Source organism: Spermophilus citellus (genome assembly GCF_964194105.1).
Source record: "Spermophilus citellus genome assembly, chromosome: 2".
NCBI classification, from domain to species: Eukaryota; Metazoa; Chordata; class Mammalia; order Rodentia; family Sciuridae; genus Spermophilus; species Spermophilus citellus.
Window position 1 is genome coordinate 202,571,331 of NC_138183.1, and position 21,237 is coordinate 202,592,567.

At 42.4% G+C, this 21,237-nt stretch overlaps 1 protein-coding gene across 9 annotated transcripts in view; it reads right to left on the bottom strand.

The window, feature by feature from the left end:
• Window positions 1-21,237, bottom strand: part of DENND2B (DENN domain containing 2B) — a 154,407-nt gene that overhangs the window by 91,753 nt on the left and 41,417 nt on the right. For 4 of the 9 annotated variants that reach the window (XM_081263942.1, XM_081263941.1, XM_081263940.1 and 1 more), the window contains exon 2: window positions 15,181-15,269. The gene's annotated coding sequence lies outside the window, so the exon portion shown is untranslated. Of the gene's footprint in view, window positions 1-14,402; window positions 14,712-14,854; window positions 14,984-15,180; window positions 15,270-21,237 lie in introns of those variants that run through there. The other 5 variants (XM_081263944.1, XM_081263936.1, XM_081263939.1 and 2 more) reach the window with 3 other exon arrangements.

Below are 21,237 nucleotides of genomic sequence, written 5' to 3' on the forward strand. Positions count from 1 at the left end.
AACTCAAAAGCCATGAAGGGGGTAAAAAAAACATCATAAAGGAAAATATCATTCTTTTGCCTATATAAAAATTTTAAACATGTGAAATGCAAAGAATTGGCATAAACAAACTCAGAAAAAAATTTAACTGGGGGGAAAATATCAGTAACACATATGGCAGAGTCCTAATGTAATATGTATGTAAAATTTCTTACAAATCTACAAAATAATAATAACAATAATAACGACCAGGGGCGTGGAATGTAGCTCAGTAGCATAAAACTTGCTTAGCATGTGTGAGGCCCTGAGTTCAATCCCCAGCACCACCACCACCAACCCCCCCCCCAAAAAAAAACAGGAAAATGAATGACATATTTGAGAGAAAAAAAAATTTGCAAAAGAACAGAAACAAGTGCCAATAAGAATTAAAACAAACAAAATTTCACTAATAATTCAAGAAATCCTAAATAAAGTAACAATAAGAAATGCTTTTTCACCTATCAGATTGGCAAAGCTTAAAAATATTTAGCTGGGCACAGTGGCACACACCTATAATCCTAGAAGCTCAGGAGGCAGAAAACCAGCCTCAGCAAATTATGAGGCCCTAATCAACTTAGTGAGACCCTGTCTCAAAATATTTTTTTTTCAAAAGGGCTGGGGATGTGGCTCATTGGTTAAACTCTATGGGGTTCAATCCCTGGTACCAAAAAGAAAAATTTTAAATACTCATGTTGGCAAGGGTGTGGCAGAAACAGACACCTTTATATACTGCTGATGAGAATTAAGTTGATGCAACTTCTTTGGCAAACAGTTTGGCAATATTTATTAACATTTTAAATGAGCATACCCTTTGATCATCAAATCTTCCCTTCTAGGAATTTTGCCTAAGGAAATGCAAGTACTAGAACACAAGGCAAAAACAGCTGTGTGCTGCTGTTCGTTGCAGCTCTTTTATAATAGGAAAAACTGGAAACAACTCAAATGTCCATCATTAGGGGTTTGGTTAAATAAATTATGATACATCCATCTGAAGAAACACAATGTGCTGTTCAAAGTAATGAATTAACATGGAAAAATACCCTCAGTAAATTGAAAAACACCCTTGGTAAAAATTTTCAGAGTATGATCTTTCTTTACTGTATTAATACAAACCTTGACACTTCAACCATTAAGTGTACAATTCTGCGACATTAATTACACTGACAGTGTCATGCAGCCTTCACCAGTGTTTCAAAAACCTTTTCATCACCCCCAAAACTGCAACCATTAAGCAATAATTCCCTATTCTCCCCTCTCCAAGCTCCAAGTAACAGAGAACTTTCTTTCTCTATAAATTTGCCATTTCTAGATATTTTATTTCAGTTAGGCACAATGTTTTCAAGGTTCATTCATGTTGCATATCAAAATTTCATCCTTTTTATGGCCAAATAATATTCCGTTATTTGTATGTATACACCACATTTTGGTTTTTTACACATCTAGAAGTAGAACAGTTGGGTTGTTTTCACTTTTTGGCTACTATGAATAATGCTACAGTGAAGACTGGCATTCAGATATTTGAGTCTCTGTTTTCAATTCTTTGGGGTGCATAGCTAGGAGCAGAATCACTGAATCATAGGGCAATTTTAGATCATAGGGCAATTTTTAAAGCGTTGGCCAAACTGTTTTCCATAAAGCTGTACCTCTGACGTTTCTACCCCTGAAGTGTCTGAAGGTTCTAACTTCTCTATATCCTCACCAATATTTATTATTATTTTCCATTTTTATTAGAGTATGATTTTTTTGTAAAAATTAATATATATAAATGTATCATTAAAAAATATAACAGTAATTCTATTTCTGGAGCATGGGTTTTCTAGAAGAGGCACATATTCTACCTTCTGTATTTTCTTGTGGGTTGCTTTAATTACTTAAAAAAAAAAATGTGTTAGGAAAAAAACTTAGCCTGAGACAACTTCATGTTTTAGCTTGCTGAGCTGAGACACATTGTAGTGCTTGTGTTACTACACAGCAGAGCCCTAACCAGCACAAGTGGAAAGCCCTGAGTCGTAGCCCTCACTCTGTCATCATGAGCCCTTAGTTTTCTGAGGCCCCTGGGACTAGTTCCAAGTTCCCAACTAGTGTGCCAAGAATGGGTTACAACTGTGTGGATGTATGGACTCCTCCAATCCTGGGGGAGCACTGGGGATAGGAACCCCACGCTGGTTGTGCTGGTTGTCTCAGACTAGCAGCAGCTGCCTCTTTTATGCCGGTGTGTCTAACAATGTTTAGACGAGGCAACACTGGGTCAGGCAACCTTTAACACTCCTTCCTACATGGCAACAAAATTCTATAGTTACACTGGATAATGAGGGAAGCTAAAGAAAAGAAGAGCCAAGGGAAAAACCTGAGAGTTGCTCACCACGAAGAGAAGAATGATGATCCTCCCCGCAAAGGGAGAAGCAAGACCAGGAAAAGATTAAATAGCTGAGAATGCCAAGGAAGCGAGGGCAGCTTATATTACTAACCCAGGGGTCTCACCTGAAGCCGCAGCCACTGAAGTAGAAGGCAAAGGGCAGTGCCTGGAGCCATGCTGCTCAGAGAGAAACATCCCAAGGTCGCCTGCTTGGGCAGCAACAAGTAGAAAACTTGACCTCTGTGGGAAGAGGCACTGAGGCCTGGGTAAGTGAAATCCTCTCTTCCAGGTGTTCTCAGCCTTTCAACAGCCAACTGTGGACTTTGCCCTTGAAATTCAACTCCTGAGCTAAAGAGATAATCTCCCAGGCATGTCCTGTGTAAACTTGGCTAATCAAAAGAACACAACTGAAATGTTGGGCTAGCTTTCAGTTCCTCAAACAGCCTTGCCAACCAGGAGGCTATGCTCAAGGACGGGGGACAAGAGGGGGGCACTTTTCATGGCACAAATGTCACCTATCCTAATGGTATAAAATGTCCCACAATGGGTATTTTTCCAAAAATGTGAAAAGCAGCTGTTCAGAAATACACATCTGGTAACCTCGCCTGTAAGTGATGGGAAGAGTCACTATGAGTAAGGGCACAGACCTTCACCAGGCTTTGTGTTATAGGGCAAGCCACCCAACAACTGCTGAAGCGTAGACTCAACAGACATGAAATTCTAGGTTAGTAGAAGAACACCAATTAACATCTGGCTCTCAACCTCCTTTTGCCTCTTAGCTGCCAAGTCTCTTAAAGAGTGGTTCTCAAAGTGAGGTTCCCAACCAACAGTAGCAGCATCAATTACAAATTTTCTTACTTTCATTTTCCTTCTCTTTTTGGGGGGATAGAGGGGCAGATTAGAGCCTCTCTATATTGGCAAAGCTAGCCTCAAACACTCGATCTTCCTGCCTCAGCCTCCCAAGTAGCTGGGATTAGGCAATTAGGCTGGGGATGTGGCTCAGTGTAAGCTCTACGGGGGTTCAATCCCTGTGCCACAGACCACTGCATTTTCCAAATTTGTTAAAAACGCAAATTCTCAGGCTCCACTTCAGACTTATTAAATCAAAAACTAGCTCTCCAGGTTTGGTGCATATTCAAGTCTGAAAACCACTGTTCTAAGCCTCCAGGGAACTCTACAATCTGGAGTTCAGACCCCCACCCAATTTCCCTATCTTCTATTCCAAATGAAATTTGAGAGAATAAATATCACCTCTGTAGTGAAACCTAAAGAGATAAACTAGATTCCTTCCACTTCAGAGGTCTTACAGTCCTCCACATGGTCTTATAGCTTCTTTTCTACAAACCAAAACCTAATGTGTTCCTTTCCTTCCTTTCCTGTTTCCTTAAGTCCTGGATGATTCAGGCCCTTTTAAGTTCTGACCTCAGTCCATCTTTTCAGTCTCATCCCCTAACTAAAATCTTATGTCCCTGCTCATGGTAAGTCTGCTCAGTAAGTCAGTGTTAAAAAATAATCTGGGGGCTGGGGCTGTAGCTCAGTGGCAGAGCGCTTGCCTAGCATGTGTGAAGCACTTTGATCCTTAGTACCATATAAAAATAAATAAAATAATGTCTACAAGCAACTAAAACTTTAAATAATAATAATAATAATAATAATCTGAAAAACACCCTCTCAAGGAATCTTCTAGCCACAGGTCTTTTCTTTCAGAAGCAAAGTAGTTAAAAAAAAAAAAAAAAAAAAAAAAAAAAACAGAGATGGGGAGACAGGAAAGTAGAATTCAATTGCCAAATAAATTCCTCTCTGGGTCAAAAACCTATGCTAATTCAATCTCACCCTGCTCTGCTCTTCACAAACGATTCCATCTCAGCAGCCTCACAGATCTCTTGAACACCAAGGAATAAGAATGTATAAATAAATGCCCTGCACATTTTCATTTCAGAAACGTGGACCCTGATTTACAGGATCAGTCCCTTTAGAAAAAGAAGTATCTACTATAGAAACTAGTTAGTGTTCAATTTCCATGAAGTCAAAGTTGTGGCCTGATAAATTTCTTTTCCTCAAATATCTCCAACAAAGTTGGGAGACTCTAGAAGAGATCTATAAACTAGAAAATCAGGATTTATTTACAAATGCCAGTTTATTGACAAATTACTTTCCTCCAAAACCAAATTCTATCTTCTTTTTTTAAAATATTTTTTTTAGTTGTATATGAACCCAATGTCTTTACTTTTTTTTTAACGTGGCGCTGAGGATCAAACCCAGTGCTTCACATGTGCTAGGCAAGCGCTCTACCACTGAGCTACAACTCCAGCCCCAAATTCTATCTTCTTAGTATAAAAATATTCCATGCTCTTACTATGTAAAATAGGAGAAATCTACTTGTAGAATTATTAATGTGAAGGACCATCTTGCTTCCTGCCCAGATTAAGGGAGGTAATTCAGGTACTGGTTTCCAAGTCTTGCCCCGCACATACACACTCTCCTGCTTTTGATATGGACTGGCATTCTCAGTATTTTAACCAGAAACTCCCTTCAGAGAAACTGTAAAATAACTCATCCAATTCTACATTCAAAAGCTACTGTAGCTTCCAGTGAACAGAAATGAAGATATGAAAATAAACAAATAATTCAGGGGGAAAAAAATCAATAAATGTTTAGATAACTAAGAAGAGCTGCATTTGCTATCTCAGAGTTTGGACACAGAGAAAGCACATGCTTTGGAATCACACAGATTTAGTTTTTTAAGTAAGTTAGTGGCTCAGAGTTCCTATAGATATTAGGATATCAACAAATTCACCCATAGATTGTCATGAGAGTTTACTAAACAACACAAATAAAAATACCTAGTATAACATGATTCCTAGAATTAGTATTCTCCTAATGATATACCAGAAACCTAAAATCTTCAGAAAACTATATAACATACATTGCTCAATCCCACAAATTAGCAGAATATGTTCAATCAAATTGTTAGCTGACGGCCACATGGCTATCCCTACTCTAATTAGCTTGGATCCCCCAGTCTTTCTCTTAACTCTTCTCAATCAGTTTAGTATTCCTCTTAGCTAGCCGTTCCTCTTAAATTTCCACATTTTATCCCCTAGTTGTGTCACAGACCTAGAATATCTACTTCTCTCTGTGACAATGGCCAAAAGGCTCTGTCTGAACCAGGCTCTGCTTACATCTCACATCCTATATCCACTTGCTCTCTTTGTTTACCAATGAGGACTTCCTATTCACATGTCAAGTCTTTCCTACCTCAGGGGCTTTATCTTGGCTGTTTCCTTCTTAGAAAAAGGTACCTTCTCCAAATCTACACATTCATGCATTCTTACCCATGAGCGTGCACTCAAACATCATATTCACAGAAAGACTTTCTCTAACCTCTCAAGTCCCTGTTACTCTCTTACATCACCATTAGTCCCTCACATCACTATCTTTATCTCAACTACTGATTTGTAGACTGAAAGGTTTCCCCACTATAAGCTCCATGACAAGGGCTTTTCTATCTTGGTTATCTCTATATCCCTATTACATAGAAATAAAGTCAGAACAGAATGGATACTAAAATGTTAATTGAATGAATAAGTAAATTCAGTTTTCTGAAACAAGAGAGGCAGAGGTGGCTCCCCCTCTTCCTTCTCTAACCACTGGTAAGAGTGGAAAATGGGATCCAAAGGAAAGACTGCAAATTAGAAAGAGAAAAGGCAGAAGGTAAACCCTTGGGGAACAGCAACAAATAAAGTCATCCCAGACAACCCCCACCCCCGACAATACATCAACTGCTATCAGGGGAGGCTCACAGGTGCTATAGTCTCAAGGGTTTTTTGCTTTAAGCTTCTTCAAGTGAGGGCATGGAGACATCTGACTTTGGGATTTTCAGGGGGAAAACAAGCCTGGATAGCATAGCTTTTGAAACCCACCTGGATTTACCAAACAGTTGTGAGTTATGAGATTGGGAGGTGAGGGGGCTTCTTTAATTCCATTTAATGAGATTTACATAGAACAAAAATTTCCAGTTGTTTTCTTTTTAACGTGATCCCTGCCACTTCCCCTTGGGCACTTAACTCAGAAGTGAGTTAACAAAACCCACAGCCCCTCTTACAACCAGGATTCTCACAGCTGGCTCTCCCAGCACACTTGGGCTGTAACCCAACCCTGAGCAGCAGTGATGACTCATACCCAGAGGCCCATTATGCCCAGTCCATTCTGCCAGAAACCAAAGGGTGAGAGAATGGGGGAGTGGGGCGTGGAGGGACATAAGGAACTTCTGTACTTTGTTTCCTTACTAGAATCCAAAGCCTTTATTCTCTAAATACAGAAGCTGAGTTAATCAAGCCAAGGAATGCAAACCAAGGTCACTGCCATTGCCAAGATCATCTCCACTGTCCTAAGTATCTTATTGTCACACTCATGTATCCCACTTTTTTATAGATACAGGGTCAGCCACATTAATTTCCTTTCTCTATTTGCATTCCTTTTTGCCAAGTGACGAAGTATATAGACACATGTGTCTTTGTCCCCACATCTTTGAAAATGAGTATAGAGTCCCATGTGCAGTTTCTAGTCTTTGTCATCTTTTAATTATTGCATCAGAACGTATGGTAGGTCATAAATTACCAATAAACTAAACAGGATAGAGACTCTGGTATAACTCTATGCCAAGGAAACTTACTTCCAGTAAAGAATAGGAGGTATAATGTTGGTGGCTATGAGTATCATGAAGGCTGAGCTTCTTCTGATTATATAGGAAGCTACTATGGAATCTGAGCCGGTCTATGGAAGTCCACAGAAGTAAAACTACAAAAGAACAAAAAAATCTTAACCTAATCTGCAGAGTCTTCTAAAGCAAAAAGAGCCTTAAATTTTAAACAGCCTCTCACTCAAAGAGAAACTCTGTGAAGTACCTACTCCCAGGAACTCCCATTCGGCCCTAGGCCTGCTAGGGTTCAGCAGGCCCATAAATTGGCACTGTTGATATGACCTTTCCAGGCTATATGTCAACAAGAGATAACAACAAAGCTGAGAGCTTTGGTAGTACTCAAAGGAGATTTGAGGGACTTAAAACACTGCTAAATTTGGCAGCAAAAGTTCCTGTTCCTTGCAGTTGGAAAAGGAAATCTGTTAATAATAATTACACTTGTAGATAAGAAGCTACTCACTCTCTTTAGAAATAGATTAGAGTTGGGCACAGTGGTATATGCCTGTAATCCCAGCTACTTGGGAGGCTGAGGCAGGAGGATTGCAAGTTCAAGGTCAGCCTGGACAATTTAATGAGACCCTGTCTCAAAATAAAATAAAAAGGACTGGGGATGTAGTTCAGTGGTAGAGTGCCATGAGTTTAATCCCCACCACTACAAAAATAAAATAAAATAAAGAAATAGATTAGAACCCCCATATCCTGATCCCCCGCTCCTCAGGAGTGTCAGAGTAATCACCACTGGGCAAGTACCACCTAGGGCTGATATAAAATATAAGATGTTTCTTGGAGAGATAAAGTGCCAGGAGCCTGTCCAGATGTTGCTTACTGTCTTAGTCACAACTACTTGCCACTCTTCAATACCTAGACCTAAGTAACTGAGGCTAGTCTTAAACTCGTGAGACTCTTGCTTCAGCCTCCCAAATCACTGGGATTACAGGCATGTACCACCAGGCCCAGTTAATACCTTCAACTTTCTAGAAGAAGAAACAAAGATAGATAGAGAAGCTAAGTTATTTACCCCAATGTCAAACAGCAAGTCAGAGAGAGAGCCAGAACTAAAATTCAGATCTATTGACTAACCGCTGTACGTCAGTGGAGAAAGTTCTAAGATGCAGAAATCACTAACAGCAGCAGCTATTAACATTTATTGAGAGCATATTTGGGTCCAGAACTAAGCTGAGTGATTTACATGAATTAAAAGTCATTTTACCCTTACAACAACCCTTTAAGATAAGTAAGATTATTACTCCCAATTTACAGATGAAGATATTGAGGCTTAAGAGTTTAACTTGCCAGAAGTCTACAAAAGTAAGAAAAGCTAGACTATGAGACTATGAACTGCCAGAACTGGCTGGAGAGCCTGTGCTCTACACTGGGTCTTGAAGGATACATGGGTAGTATTCACAGAAGCAAAGGTGATCCAGGTGCTGCAGGGAGAGGATGGCAAGTTCAAAGCCAGCTTCAGCAACTTAGGCCCTAAGCAATTAGCAAGACCCTGTCTCTAAATAAAAATACAAAAGAGGGCTGGGGATGTAACTCAGTGGTTAAGCACTGCTGGGTTCAATCCCAGGTACCAAAAAAAAAAAAAAAGAAGAAGAAGAAGCAGCAGCAGCAGCAGCAACAACAGCAGAGATGAGGAAGCCTACTAGGGAAAAGTCTGTGTCCAGAGCACTGAAAGCAGTGTACAGGGCCTCCGACACAAGGTTAAAGAGAACCTCAGGGGCCCTGCCTGGGCTGGCCATCAGGCAAGAAGCAGTTCTGGAAGGGTCTCCCCTGCCTATCAACCTGGAGGGGAGTATCCTAGAGGAAGATGAAGTTGCACCTGTGAAGCAAGGTTGAGAAGAACTACTGCAGAGACCCTCCTGGAATCTCCACAGAAAGAGGGACAAAATACAAAGTGTACCTGACTTCTATAAAGAACAATCTGGCTTGTTCTTATACAGTAATCCCACACTGACTGAAAGACATCAGCCCTCTTGCTTTCAGAAGGCCGCCCATTCTAAGTTGAAAATCATGAAAGCATTGAGAATTTACCATGCTCCAGGCAATGAGCTATTTACATGTACCATTTCATTTAATCCTCACAACCTAAATACTATTATTACACCCCTTTTACAGATGCCTTAGAGAAAACTGAGGCACAGAGAGATTAAATACATTGCCAAGGTCACAGAGATAGGTCAGATCCCTGAAGTCCAGCTCTTGATCACTGCACAGCACATAGCACATACAAACACTCGTGGTAAGTATAAATGGTTCCACCAGAGCTGCCAAAAGATAGCACTACACACTTACTGAGTATTGAGCAGTCACTGATTATTTTGAACAAACAGAATGGGTTAATTCACTTAAAAATTATCTATAAAACTTAACTGTCAGAACTTCATAAGGTAGCCTGTGTTCTGAAATAGTAAGCACACCAAAATCCAGTCCTTCTCAGCTAGAGTTCTAAAAACTAGCTGACTTTAGAGGTTTTCCACACCGAAATTTTCCCTTTGCTATCCTCCCTCCCACACATCCTATCCTTTGACAATCTCAGAAAAACTCCAATGCAGGCCTAGAGCCCTAGAACCCTCACCCTCATATGTCCAGTCCTTTCACTGGCTCTCTTCCACTATTCAAACAGAGCTTTAAATCACAGTCTAAGAGTGGGACCCCTCCTCCTTTTTCCCAGCCTTTGAGAATGAGACGGTCATTAACCCTATCATCCAACCCTAGACTTCAGTAGGTCTATGTTTCTCCTCTCTTAATCACACTGACAAGAGGCTCACATTGAAGGGGTTGGTCGTGGGGAAGAAATCAAGACATCTGGGTGTAATATATGTGGGAGGAAGTCCCACACTTGATATCTTTATGGATACTTCCCAGCTCTTGACCCAGTTACTGACTTAATGGGTGAAGAGTCCAAGAGGACATACGTGGGCACCAGAGATGAGACTCTGAGCCCAAAAGCAAGTGAACACAGCTGTCAACCTCAATGCGAGCCACTCCACCTTCCCAGAACTTGTGAAGACCTGCACAACACAGTCTCCTGGGGTCCCCTGGGGGCAGGCCTGTGATCTACTATACCATGAAGGCCTCCCAGGACAGCCCTTCCATCTATCACCACCTGCTGCCCCTGAGAACTACCTTCTCTCCCACCCAGCGCCTCTCTCCTATTTCTTTCTAGTAGTCTTCCTCCAGCTCCAGATTTTATCTCCCACAACCCTCAGTTTATCTCATTTTCTTCTGGTTCAAACAGTCCCCCAACCACTTGTGCTGATTCCTATAAATCAATCTCCAGTTCATATACAAACCCCCTCAGTAATGACAAGGTCACACAGAAGAATCTGAATCTAAGAAACTGAAATGGTTTCATGACATATCCTTAGAAACAAGCCTGCTTTGGTTAAGGCAGCTTCTTACCCTAATTGCATATAATTCACCCTTTTATAGGGACAGTGAAATCAAATATTGAGGTAGTTTTCAGATGAGAAAAGCATTGTGATAGTTTCAACAGCTCCCCCAACAACACTATATTCACTATATTAGAGCCAAAGAAAATAAGAAAAGGGATCTTTGGAGAAATTCTCTAATAAGGTCGTCTAGACTCATTTAACACCCTTCTCTCCCCTCAAAACACACCTACACATGAGTTTTCTAGGACCTATGGCCAGAAAATGAGACCCAGATTTTTTTCTATCAGCACAATATCATGTGGCCTGTTCCCCTAAGATAGAAGCACCCAGTATTTTCCCCATCCACCGAGTCAGAGACTCATGGTCCCTACCCTCTAGCACAAAAGAGACACACAGAATCTCACCCACCCCCCACCCCTAGAAGAAGGCACACACTAATGCAAGTTTTCCCACAGGCTTTAAAGAGAAATCTCTGCGGACTATGCCAGATGGCATCCTCCCCCCAACCCCTTTCCATGCCCTCCTGGCCCCTTCTCCACTTTCCATGGTCTCTCTAACTCAAAGAACTCAATTATCTGCCTGTAGATTCCCCTCCCCCTTCCCAATCCTCCAGAATGGAACACAGACACACAGAAAGGAACAGATAGGACTCGGAAGGGCTGCTGCCTGCCCTCCTCCAGGCTCAGATATGTGGTGCCGCTGCTTGGCTGGCTCAGCAGACTCTCTTGGGCCCAATGTTGGAAATCAAGAGTCACCAGGGCAGTGACAGCTAACAGCTATATAAGAAGCGACAGGAAGGAAAATGTACTCTTCAGTCACTCATTCCCACTGCCCCACAGGGACTCAGACCCTCCCAGCTCCTCCAGGCACCAGGCCACCTCTCCCAAAGTAATTCTTAGAATCAGAGGCAGTGGGGAGTGGGGCACAGCCTCTCTTAGTTCTAGGCCAAAAGTGCAAATGATACTTGGATTTGGGGGTGCCTTCCTGAAACTGCTCATTCCAGGGACAGAAGTAGAGCCAGCAGAACTGAGGATGCCCTTAGTCTGTGCTCCAAGATATTTCAAAGATTCAACTTCCTTGGGTGACTGATTATTCTAATTTTAGAGAGAGGGAACCCAAGGGGAAAGAATATAGGCAGGGAGCAGTGGAGGAGAGAGGGAGTGAGAACAGGAATGTTACTTTTAATCCTTAAGGAACATAGAGGGATCCAATTTGTGACTCAGCTCTGGGAAGTTGGACTGATGAGGAGTGGGGAACAAATGCAGGCCAATCCAAGCTGTGGAGAATTTCTCCTTCAGAACTTAAGAAGCTATTGTAATGTGACTCACCTGGAAAGAAAGCTCTGTGGGTTAAAAAAAAAAAAAAAAAAAAAGCCTACTCTTGATTCTTCTCAGGCTTCTTCCCAGACACCATTCCAGGGCATGATTGGCGGGTTTTCCCTGTCCCTCAGTAAAGGGTTAAGGGTGCAGGCGGGGTGCCTTCTATGCTATACGCCCTGTAGGTTCATGGAGGACAGGTCCGGTGTGCCCTTCCCTGGAGTCTCCCCTCCTCTGCTATTCCATTCTTTGGCACAGTCCCATAACATATCAAGTATCTGCCCTTGGAGTTCCCACTTCCTTGTTTTTCTTTTTGGTTTCCCCCTAGATATAGCCTTACAAGTTCCTGAACGAGCTGCCCAGCTCCTAAGAAGGCTTTCAGAGTAATAAAACTTCTACCAGATAGAAGCCTACCTTTCAAACCCAGAACACAGGAGAAAGGTCCCCTGCCCACTCAAGATAAGTTTTTCCAGCAGAACCTAGCAGGACAGAGAAGCAAGACCTGGCACACAGTGGCCTCTCCTCTAACTACCAAAGTGCATGACACCATAACTGCAGGGAGCTGTGGCATATTGGAAAAGCAAAGTGTCACTTGGAATCCCTCTCCTCTGTACTAAAACACACAAGCTGAGTGGTCTCCGGAAAGCTTCATTGTGGAAGGGTCATTTATGAAGTCCAAAGTCTATAAGGAAGGAATATCATGTATATTAAACTTCCCAACCTAAAGAAACCACTATTTGTTTTCTTACAAAGCTGAAAGATTTTTAAGGTTTTTCTCATTTTGATTTACAAATGCAGAAGAGTAGAAGATACTTTATAAATGGTAGAACCAGAACAGAGAGGGAAAACGAATTTCCAGAAGACGGGGACCATTCCTCAAGCTTTAATTCACAATGTAGGACTTTACTAGTTTAAAACAAGTTACTTTCAAGGTAACTATCCCATTTGCTCCTCCCAAAAGTCCTGTGGTTATTATCATTATTTCTGTCTCACAGTTAATAATCTGAAGCTTGCATTAGTTAAGAGGCTTGCCCACAGTGACCAAACTAGCAAGCAACAGAACCTGGCCATGGAATCAGCTCCTCTAACTCCAGATTCATTTTTCCTCTCTGTTACATCAAAAGAAAGAGCACCAGCTCCTTGAAACCCGCTGCTAGTCCTCTTCACAAATGCAAGGATGGTAAAACTGGAGCAGCCCTAACTATACCTCCATGAGTCGAGAAGACCTGAGATTCTAGACTTACATTGTGCCTGAAGAAACCACTGGAATCAGAGACCTCCTCCCCACATCACCCATTTTGCATCTCATCTAATAGTGCTAAGCCACATCCTCCAGCAAAACAGTTTCAATCAAGCAGAGAAGTACAGTAAGAGAAGGAATTTCTAAAGAAGTGGCCCATCTGAAGTCCAGGGCCATTGAGTTCACCCTTGTGGACCCTCAGGCCCAAACACTGATGCATACATGTACACATTCGGGGAGCGAGAATCAGAGACATGGCCAGTGCTTGCATTGGCAAGCTGACCCGAAGTTAATCAGAAGGCCCCCTCATTGTTCTCCAGAATACAAAAGACATTCTGTTCAGAAAGTTCAAGAAGAAAAACTGGAGAGCCAGGACAGCAGCTGTTCCCTTGTCCCACTGAGAAACCAAAAGCATCCACGAAGTTTCCTGAGGCCAAGGAGTAAGTTTAAGATAGAACATGGCTGTGGTGGAAGGACATCTCTTGATGGGTCTCTCCTGCACGGAGTAACCGCAGCATTCATGCTCCTAACAATATTACTGACCACCTAACTACCTCATCATCTTTCTGAGCTCACCACACACCACTCCTCCAGGTCAGAACAGTTTTACCAATTTGCAGGGCAATCAAAGTAGAAGGAGTACACAACTCGGACACTGTGTGCCCTGAGATTTGATTACAATATTAGTTAAAGGAATCTGAGAGCTCATGCTGCAACATCTGGATAAAACACCTCTTTGGAAGTCCCCCAACCCCAGGGTAGCCCTCTCCTCACAACTCAGGAAAGCCTGTGACTCAATCTATTAACAATCAAAGTAGAGAGAGAGCAGGCGCAAGGTCAGATATAAGGAATGACAATATCTCCATCCCAATGACTGTTCCAGAGGGACCTGGAACTCACTGCAGCCTCCTCACTGAGTTTAAATCAGTCTTTTCTGTTGTTGCTACAGGTCAGACATAGTTAGTACCAAGGGACAAAACAGACTGTGTCCACTAGAATGAACCAAAGCCACTCAAAAGACACTGGAATCTCCATGTAAAAACTGCAGACAGTGCTGGAGTAGTGAGAATTAATTTTTTCTATATAAAAGAATCTTCCTGTAAAAATATCCTGTGGCTTTGTGCTAAATAAAAGAGTGAAGCCTAAACACCTCAGATTCAGCAAAAATGAGATCAGCTAGATTTGCAAAGTCAAGAAAATTGGCTGTTTCCCTCCTGCTCAAGCTAATAGAATCCAACTGTTGGAGCATGACATCATTCCAGAGCCCCAAACCCTGAGCAAGAGAGTACAGACACTCGCCTGCCTCCCAGAAAACAGCCAAAGACCAGAGCCAGGAAAAGAGGAGAGCAATCGGAGCCCGAGCTGCCCTTACCTGAAAGTCCTGGTACTTTCCTGCCCACTCCATTCTCAGCAGAGTCCGGCTCACACCCTTGTGGGTTAGGGAGCTCAGGGCCCCAAATCCACTGCCTTAAACTCCAATACCTGCTGTGAGCTTTCCACAGCTTCTTCCTCTGACCTTTAGTGGCGCTCCTTCCAGCCAAGTGAGCAAAGCGCGGCTAGCCGGCCAGGCGGGTTGTCATGGAGACCCTGTCCTCTGGTCCGGCGGCGCGCACGGCACGGCACGCTCTCACTCTGCCGCCAGCGAGCACGCGCACACACGCATTCTCTCTTCTCTCTCTCTCTTCTCTCTCTCTCTCTCTCTCTCTCTCTCTCTCTCTCTCTCTCTCTCTCACACACACACACACACTCAGTTCTGGGAGACTTTCATGAAGCAGAGCTGCCTTCTGATCAGCTCAGCTTTTGCACGCATTCCACTCCTCCTACCTCCCTTCCGGTTAAGCGGGGCTCTTCACTGTTCCTGGGAACTTGTTTGAATAGCTCAGAGAGAAGGGAGAACACAGCCAGTGGACCTGTTTTCCTCTCCTCCAGTGTCACAGTTTTTGTAACTTAGAAGAATCCCCGCCAGCGGGGAGGGAGTTAGCTGGAGCGCTTGGAGGGGAAGCAAGCCCTTCCTGTGGGTTGTGGAGCTTGGGGAGGAGGGACCCTGATGCACTGCCTTGACTTGTTTGTGTACTTGGGATTTTCCCGGTCGCTGGGGCGGAAATGCACTCACATCTCAGGAGCTCGCCTGGACTGGCCTCTCTGCTTACCTTGCTGCCCATCCAGGTCGTGGAGATGGCTTTAACCAGTACAGGGACCCATGGTACTAGTGCAGGTGCCTAAGCAGTCTCTCATCTTCCTGCAATGGAGAGGAAACACACTAGGTCAGGATAAGGAGTCCTGGGCATGTCCAGAGTCATAGCCAGGGCAACAAACATGATACAAACACAGCCTTCTCTCTCTGCCCTGCACAGTACCTGCAGCTGAAGTCTAGGCTACCTGTGGGCGGCTATCCAAAAGCTAGCTCAATGCCTGGGACACAGCAAAACCTCTAAGTTTAGTGGCACATGTGTACACTCCTGGTGTAAAACCCTTTTACATTTATTATTTTGTTTGATCCTCAAAATCTTTTGAAATGCACTGGACAGATAAGTGTATGACCATTTTATAGATGGGAAAACTGAGGTTCAGAGAAATCAGATGTTCAATCCACAGTCCACAGCTATTTAGGCAAAGAACTAACAGTAGAGACCAGTCAAGTGCCCCAGCCCTAGTCCAGTATACTTTCCATCAAAGTACACTGCCACCAGATCTTGAAAACTAGCTAGTTTTCTGATAACCAGTTATGTGTTCCCAGAAGAGGGGGGAGATCTTTCCAAGTCCTAGTGAGGTAGGCTTAACTACCAACCTTTTAGCCTAAAGAAGTTATGATAGGATCCATGAGATGTAGAACATTCTGATGCACAGACTGGAGGGAAAATATCCTGTCCTATGGCTACACATTACTTTACACTTTTCCAAAATACTCTCATAAATCTCAGTTCATTTGTATTTACTCAACATGATAGGCCTGAAAGTTAGGACTAATACTATTATACTTATTCAACAAATTTTTAATATATCTAAAACAAAAATAAAATTACATGCCCCATGTCACAGAACCAGGAAATAATAGATCTAAAAACAGTACCCATGGGCTGGGGTTGTGGCTCAATGGTAGAGAGCTCGCCTAGCACATGCAAGGCGCTGGGTTGAATCCGCAGCACCACATAAAAATAAATAAATAAATAAAGGTATTGTGTCCAACTACAATTAAAAAATACTTTCAAAAAAAAAGTGCCCAAAGCTTTCAGCTATCTAGCATTTGTTAAGCAGAGCAGGAGTCAGAAGACACTGGCAGTGCCTGACTCCACCACTAATCAGCCACCTGCTACTGGGCAAGACACCTGACCTCCCGGTTTCCACCTATATGTCCTATCAACTAAGCAACTAACAGGGCAGGGATGGGCATCAAGAAACATGCTGTACCTCAAAGTACCCTCCTTAAGTCATTGATCTCAGCAGCTCCTCATCAAAAACAAGCAAAAACCACTGGTGGTATTCCCTTAGACGAGGACATTTTCCTATGCTTGTTATGCTTTCTGAAACAATGTTAACGATGGAATGTTAATATCAAAATCCCTTGCAGAATCCTTCTGGGGAATTGAACCCAGGACCTCACATATGCTAGGTAAGTGCTCGTCTCCTGAGCTATATTCAGCCCTCCTCGTGATTTTGATTAATCTCCAGTATACTGCAAAATCCTCAAATCAATATCTGGATTGACTTGAGTTTAAAATGTAAAGAAATTAAGGAAGGAGAATTGCCATAAAATCCAACAGGAAATAACAGGCTGGCACAGATCCAAAATGGGGGCTACTATTGCTTTAGTGAGACATTCAGAGTTTCAAAGGAGGTATACCCAATTAACTCACTATAAATACCATCTTGGCCTGGTACACTGGCTCATGCCTATGATCCCAGTAACTCAGCAGACTGGGACAGGAGGACTACAGGTTCAAGTTCAGCCTCGGCACTTGGCGAGACCATGTCTCAAAGTGAAAAATAAAAAGGGCCGAGGCTGGGCTGGGGTTGTGGCTCAGTGCTGGCATGCTCACCTAGCTCACATGAGGCACTGAGTTTGATCCTCAGCACCACATAAAAAAATGAAATAAAGATTGTGTGTCCACCTATAACTAAAAAATAATTTTTTTTTAAAAAAAAAAGGGGGCTGAGGCTACAGCTCAGAGGTAGAAACCCTTAGGTTCAATCCCCAGGACTGCAAAAATAAAAAATAAAATAACCAATACCCAAGCCCAGCTCAGAAACCCCTCATGGGCCCTTAGGTCCCAAGTCTACAAAGGAAGACAAAATGTAAGGACAAGTGTAACATCATTAAATCTTCAAATTGTTCCCTCTTCCCATGCCCAACAAGCATCCCTCTGCTCTTCTTCTGATCCAGAAAACACACATTGCACTAGCCCAGTCTCCATACTGAAAACCAAAAGGTGATCCTACCCATTTCTACAATAAGATTAAAATTCACATTATAAAGTTAGACTAACTATCATTTATTGAGCTCCTACCATGTGTCAGGCATTCTTTTAAGTAGGGGTCAGGAGTAAATCCTGAGTACTAAAAATGATAAAAGTAATCCAAACTCAAAAAAGTCCTCAAAACCAGACACACAACGCAGGCCATACTCCCCCTAGTGGCATGCTGGATTTATAGAGGTTCCTAAGGGCCTTGTCCTGGAAAGTGACAAAGGGCCCCAAGACAGGGCTCTAGAACTAAAATCCTTGTTTAGGTGCATCATTATGTATGAGCTCCTTGAGCTGGCAGATCCAGAGGCCAGTTGCTTCTCTCTGCTGCTCTGCAAGGCTGAATTCAGATCAATCCTGCTTGACCTTCCTGAAGATAAGAATTTTACAGGCTTATGCTGTCTACTATCTGTTAAGAGATCCATATACACACTGGAGCCAGAAAATGGGAGACATCCTCCAATCTCCCTAACTCTTTCTCCCCACACCCAACCTATTTACCAGTTCCAAATAATTCTACTTCCAAAATATATCTATTATCTGTCCATTTTTCTCCACGAATATTGCTACCTGTCTCTCCCCTTATTACTACAAAAACCTTCTAATGGTCCCAGCTTCCACTCCTACCCTCTCTGAGAATATAGAAAAAAATAAACTCAGTTTCTCCCATACTCTCACTCCACAATTAACACAAAAGAGTTCCATGACAGCTATGTAGGGGTTTTCTCCACATACATCAAGCAAGTTATCAGTTTTGCAGTGGATACCCACTAGATGTCCTCTAGTTCAATTCTGGCACTATCAACCGACAGCATCGGAACCCACAGGTTGAGGGCTCAGTCTCCAAGACTGCCTCCCCCATTTCATATACCCAAATGAAAGCCCCAGTTTGTTTTATCTGTACTTCTGACCAACCACCTATAAATCTGAAGTTTTGACAATCCCCTCCTTGGATTCAATTAATTTGCTAGAGTGGCATACAGAAATCCAGGAAACATATGTTTACTGGTTTCTTATAAAAGATATTAAAAAGGATACATATGAACACCAGATGAAGAGATCAATAGGGCAATGTATGGGGATAGAGACACAGAGCTTCCACACTCTGTAGGCTGGCCAACCTTCGGAAACTTCCCGGTGTGTGGCTCTTTCAAAGCTCTCCAATCTAGTCCTTTTGGGTAGCTTCATTACACAGGCACAATTAATTATATCACTGACTTCTGGTGACCAATTTATTAACCTCACCCCTTCTCCCTCCCCAGAGGTTGGAGAGGGAGACTAAAAAGTACCAGCCCTCTAATCACATGGTCGGTTCCTCTGACAACCAGCGCACATCCTGAGGCTATCCAGAAACCCCCAGCTATCAGTCAACTCAATAGCATACAAAAAAAGACAGTTACCACTTTAGAGAGTCCAAGGATTTTAGGAGTTATATGCCAGGAAACAGGAGGAAGATCAAATATATATTTCACAATATCACATTCTCACAAATTCTTTCTCCACAGAGTTATCTGAATCACCTTTTTACACAAATCATGTCACTTCCTGCTTAACACCCTTCAGTGGTTTCCCACTAAGGATAAATCTAAGTTCTTACCAAGACCTACAAGGCCTAGCATGATTCTCCTTTTGCCACCTCTCAGATAACTTCCTGCCCTTCCCCCTCAATGCACTAGCCACATAGAATGTCTTTTAGTTCTCTAAAGGTAACAGATTTTTTTTTTCCAGGTTTTGCATTGCCTGAGACACTCAACAGTCCCACAATTTTTGCCTGAATAACTTTTACTCTCTTTGTCTCAACTTGACTCTCTCATCTTGACTTCCATGATCCTCCAGTCTAAATGAGGTTCCTTGTATTTATCCTTCAAAGTACTCACCATGATTTTTTTTAAGCATCCCTAACCGATTTATTTTAGAATCCCCCAAAAACAAAAACTCATAAAACCAAAACTGAGACAGATTATGGAGAACTCAGAGCAAATGCCAAGCGGCCTGTTCCCTGGGCTCTGAATGGCATTTGCACTCGGCAGCTATAATTTCTTTGTTAACAAGCAAATCCTCCCATTTCTCTGGGTGGCTTCTTTTTTTTTTTTTTTTTTTTTGGCTCTGTGACCTAATTTCAGATTTCTTTATTTTATTTTATTTTTATTGGTTATTCAAAACATTACAAAGATTGCAAAATCACATCGGTTACACATCCACATTTTTACATAATGCCCTATTAGTAACTGTTGTATTCTGCTACCTTTCCTATCCTCTACTATCCCCTCCTCCCCTCCCCTCCCATCTTCTCTCTCTACCCCATCTACTGTAATTCATTTCTCTCCTTATTTTTTTTCCCATTCCCCTCACAACCTCTTATATGTAATTTTGTATAACAATGAGGGTCTCCTTCCATTTCCATGCAATTTCCCTTTTCTCTCCCTTTCCCTCCCACCTCATGACCCTATTTAATGTTAATCTTTTCCTCCTGCTCTTCCTCCCTGCTCTGTTCTTGGTTGCTCTCATTATATCAAAGAAGACATTTGGCATTTGTTTTTTAGGGATTGGCTAGCTTCACTTAGCATAATCTGCTCTAATGCCATCCATTTCCCTGCAAATTCCATGATTTTGTCATTTTTTAGTGCTGCACAGTACTCCATTGTGTATAAACGCCACATTTTTTTATCCATTCATCTATTGAGGGGCATCGGGGTTGGTTCCACAGTCTAGCTATTGTGAATTGTGCTGCTATGAACATCGATGTGGCAGTATCCCTGTAGTACGCTCTTTTAAGGTCTTCAGGGAATAGTCCGAGAAGGGCAATAGCTGGGTCAAATGGTGGTTCCATTCCCAGCTTTCCCAGGAATCTCCATACTGCTTTCCATATTGGCCGCACCAATTGGCAGTCCCACCAGCAATGTACAAGAGTACCCTTTTCCCCACATCCTCGCCAGCACTTGTTGTTGTTTGACTTCATAATGGCTGCCAATCTTACTGGAGTGAGATGGTAACTTAGGGTGGTTTTGATTTGCATTTCTCTGACTGCTAGAGATTCACCATGATTTGTAATCACGCATTTGTGTAATTATTTGCTTAATGTCAGTCTTCCCCCATGAGTTCCTTGGGTGCAGGAACCTGGATTATTTTGCTAATCACCACAGTCTCTACCGTTAGTATAGGGTCCAGCTCACAGTAAACACTCAATAAATTCTGCTGAATGAATGCAAAAATATCATTTCTTCCTGTTCTACCAGAAGGAGAAACTCAGAACAGCTATTTTATGACACTCATTGTAGCTTTTCATAGACTTACAAACTATAATTATATCTCTTTTCCTCATGTGCCTTGCCTGTGGGCTCAACCAAAAATTCCTGTAAAGTCTCCCTGTGGTTTGTTTCCCAGAACTTTCCCTGTAAGGTCACTCTCCTGGGGACACAATCCAGAGTTTTACAGCCTCTCCCACTACTACAGTGCCCACTCACAGTCCTTCTACCACCGTGTTATTGCCAAACCAAGTGGGCTGCAGGAATGACCCAGCTCCCACGATGGCAGGGTTCTCTGGGGTCAGTTCCACTTGGAGACAAAACACTGTCTCTTACCTCTACTGTACATAGAAAAAAATTGTTCTAGGCTGGCAAAAAATCACATTTTTACTAAAAATAACTCTCATGTTTTATAATTAGAGATGGATATAAAATGAGTTTGAAAAAAAGGGTTCCTCAAGACAGGGATGCCCTCTCTCACCACTTCTGTTCAACATAGTTC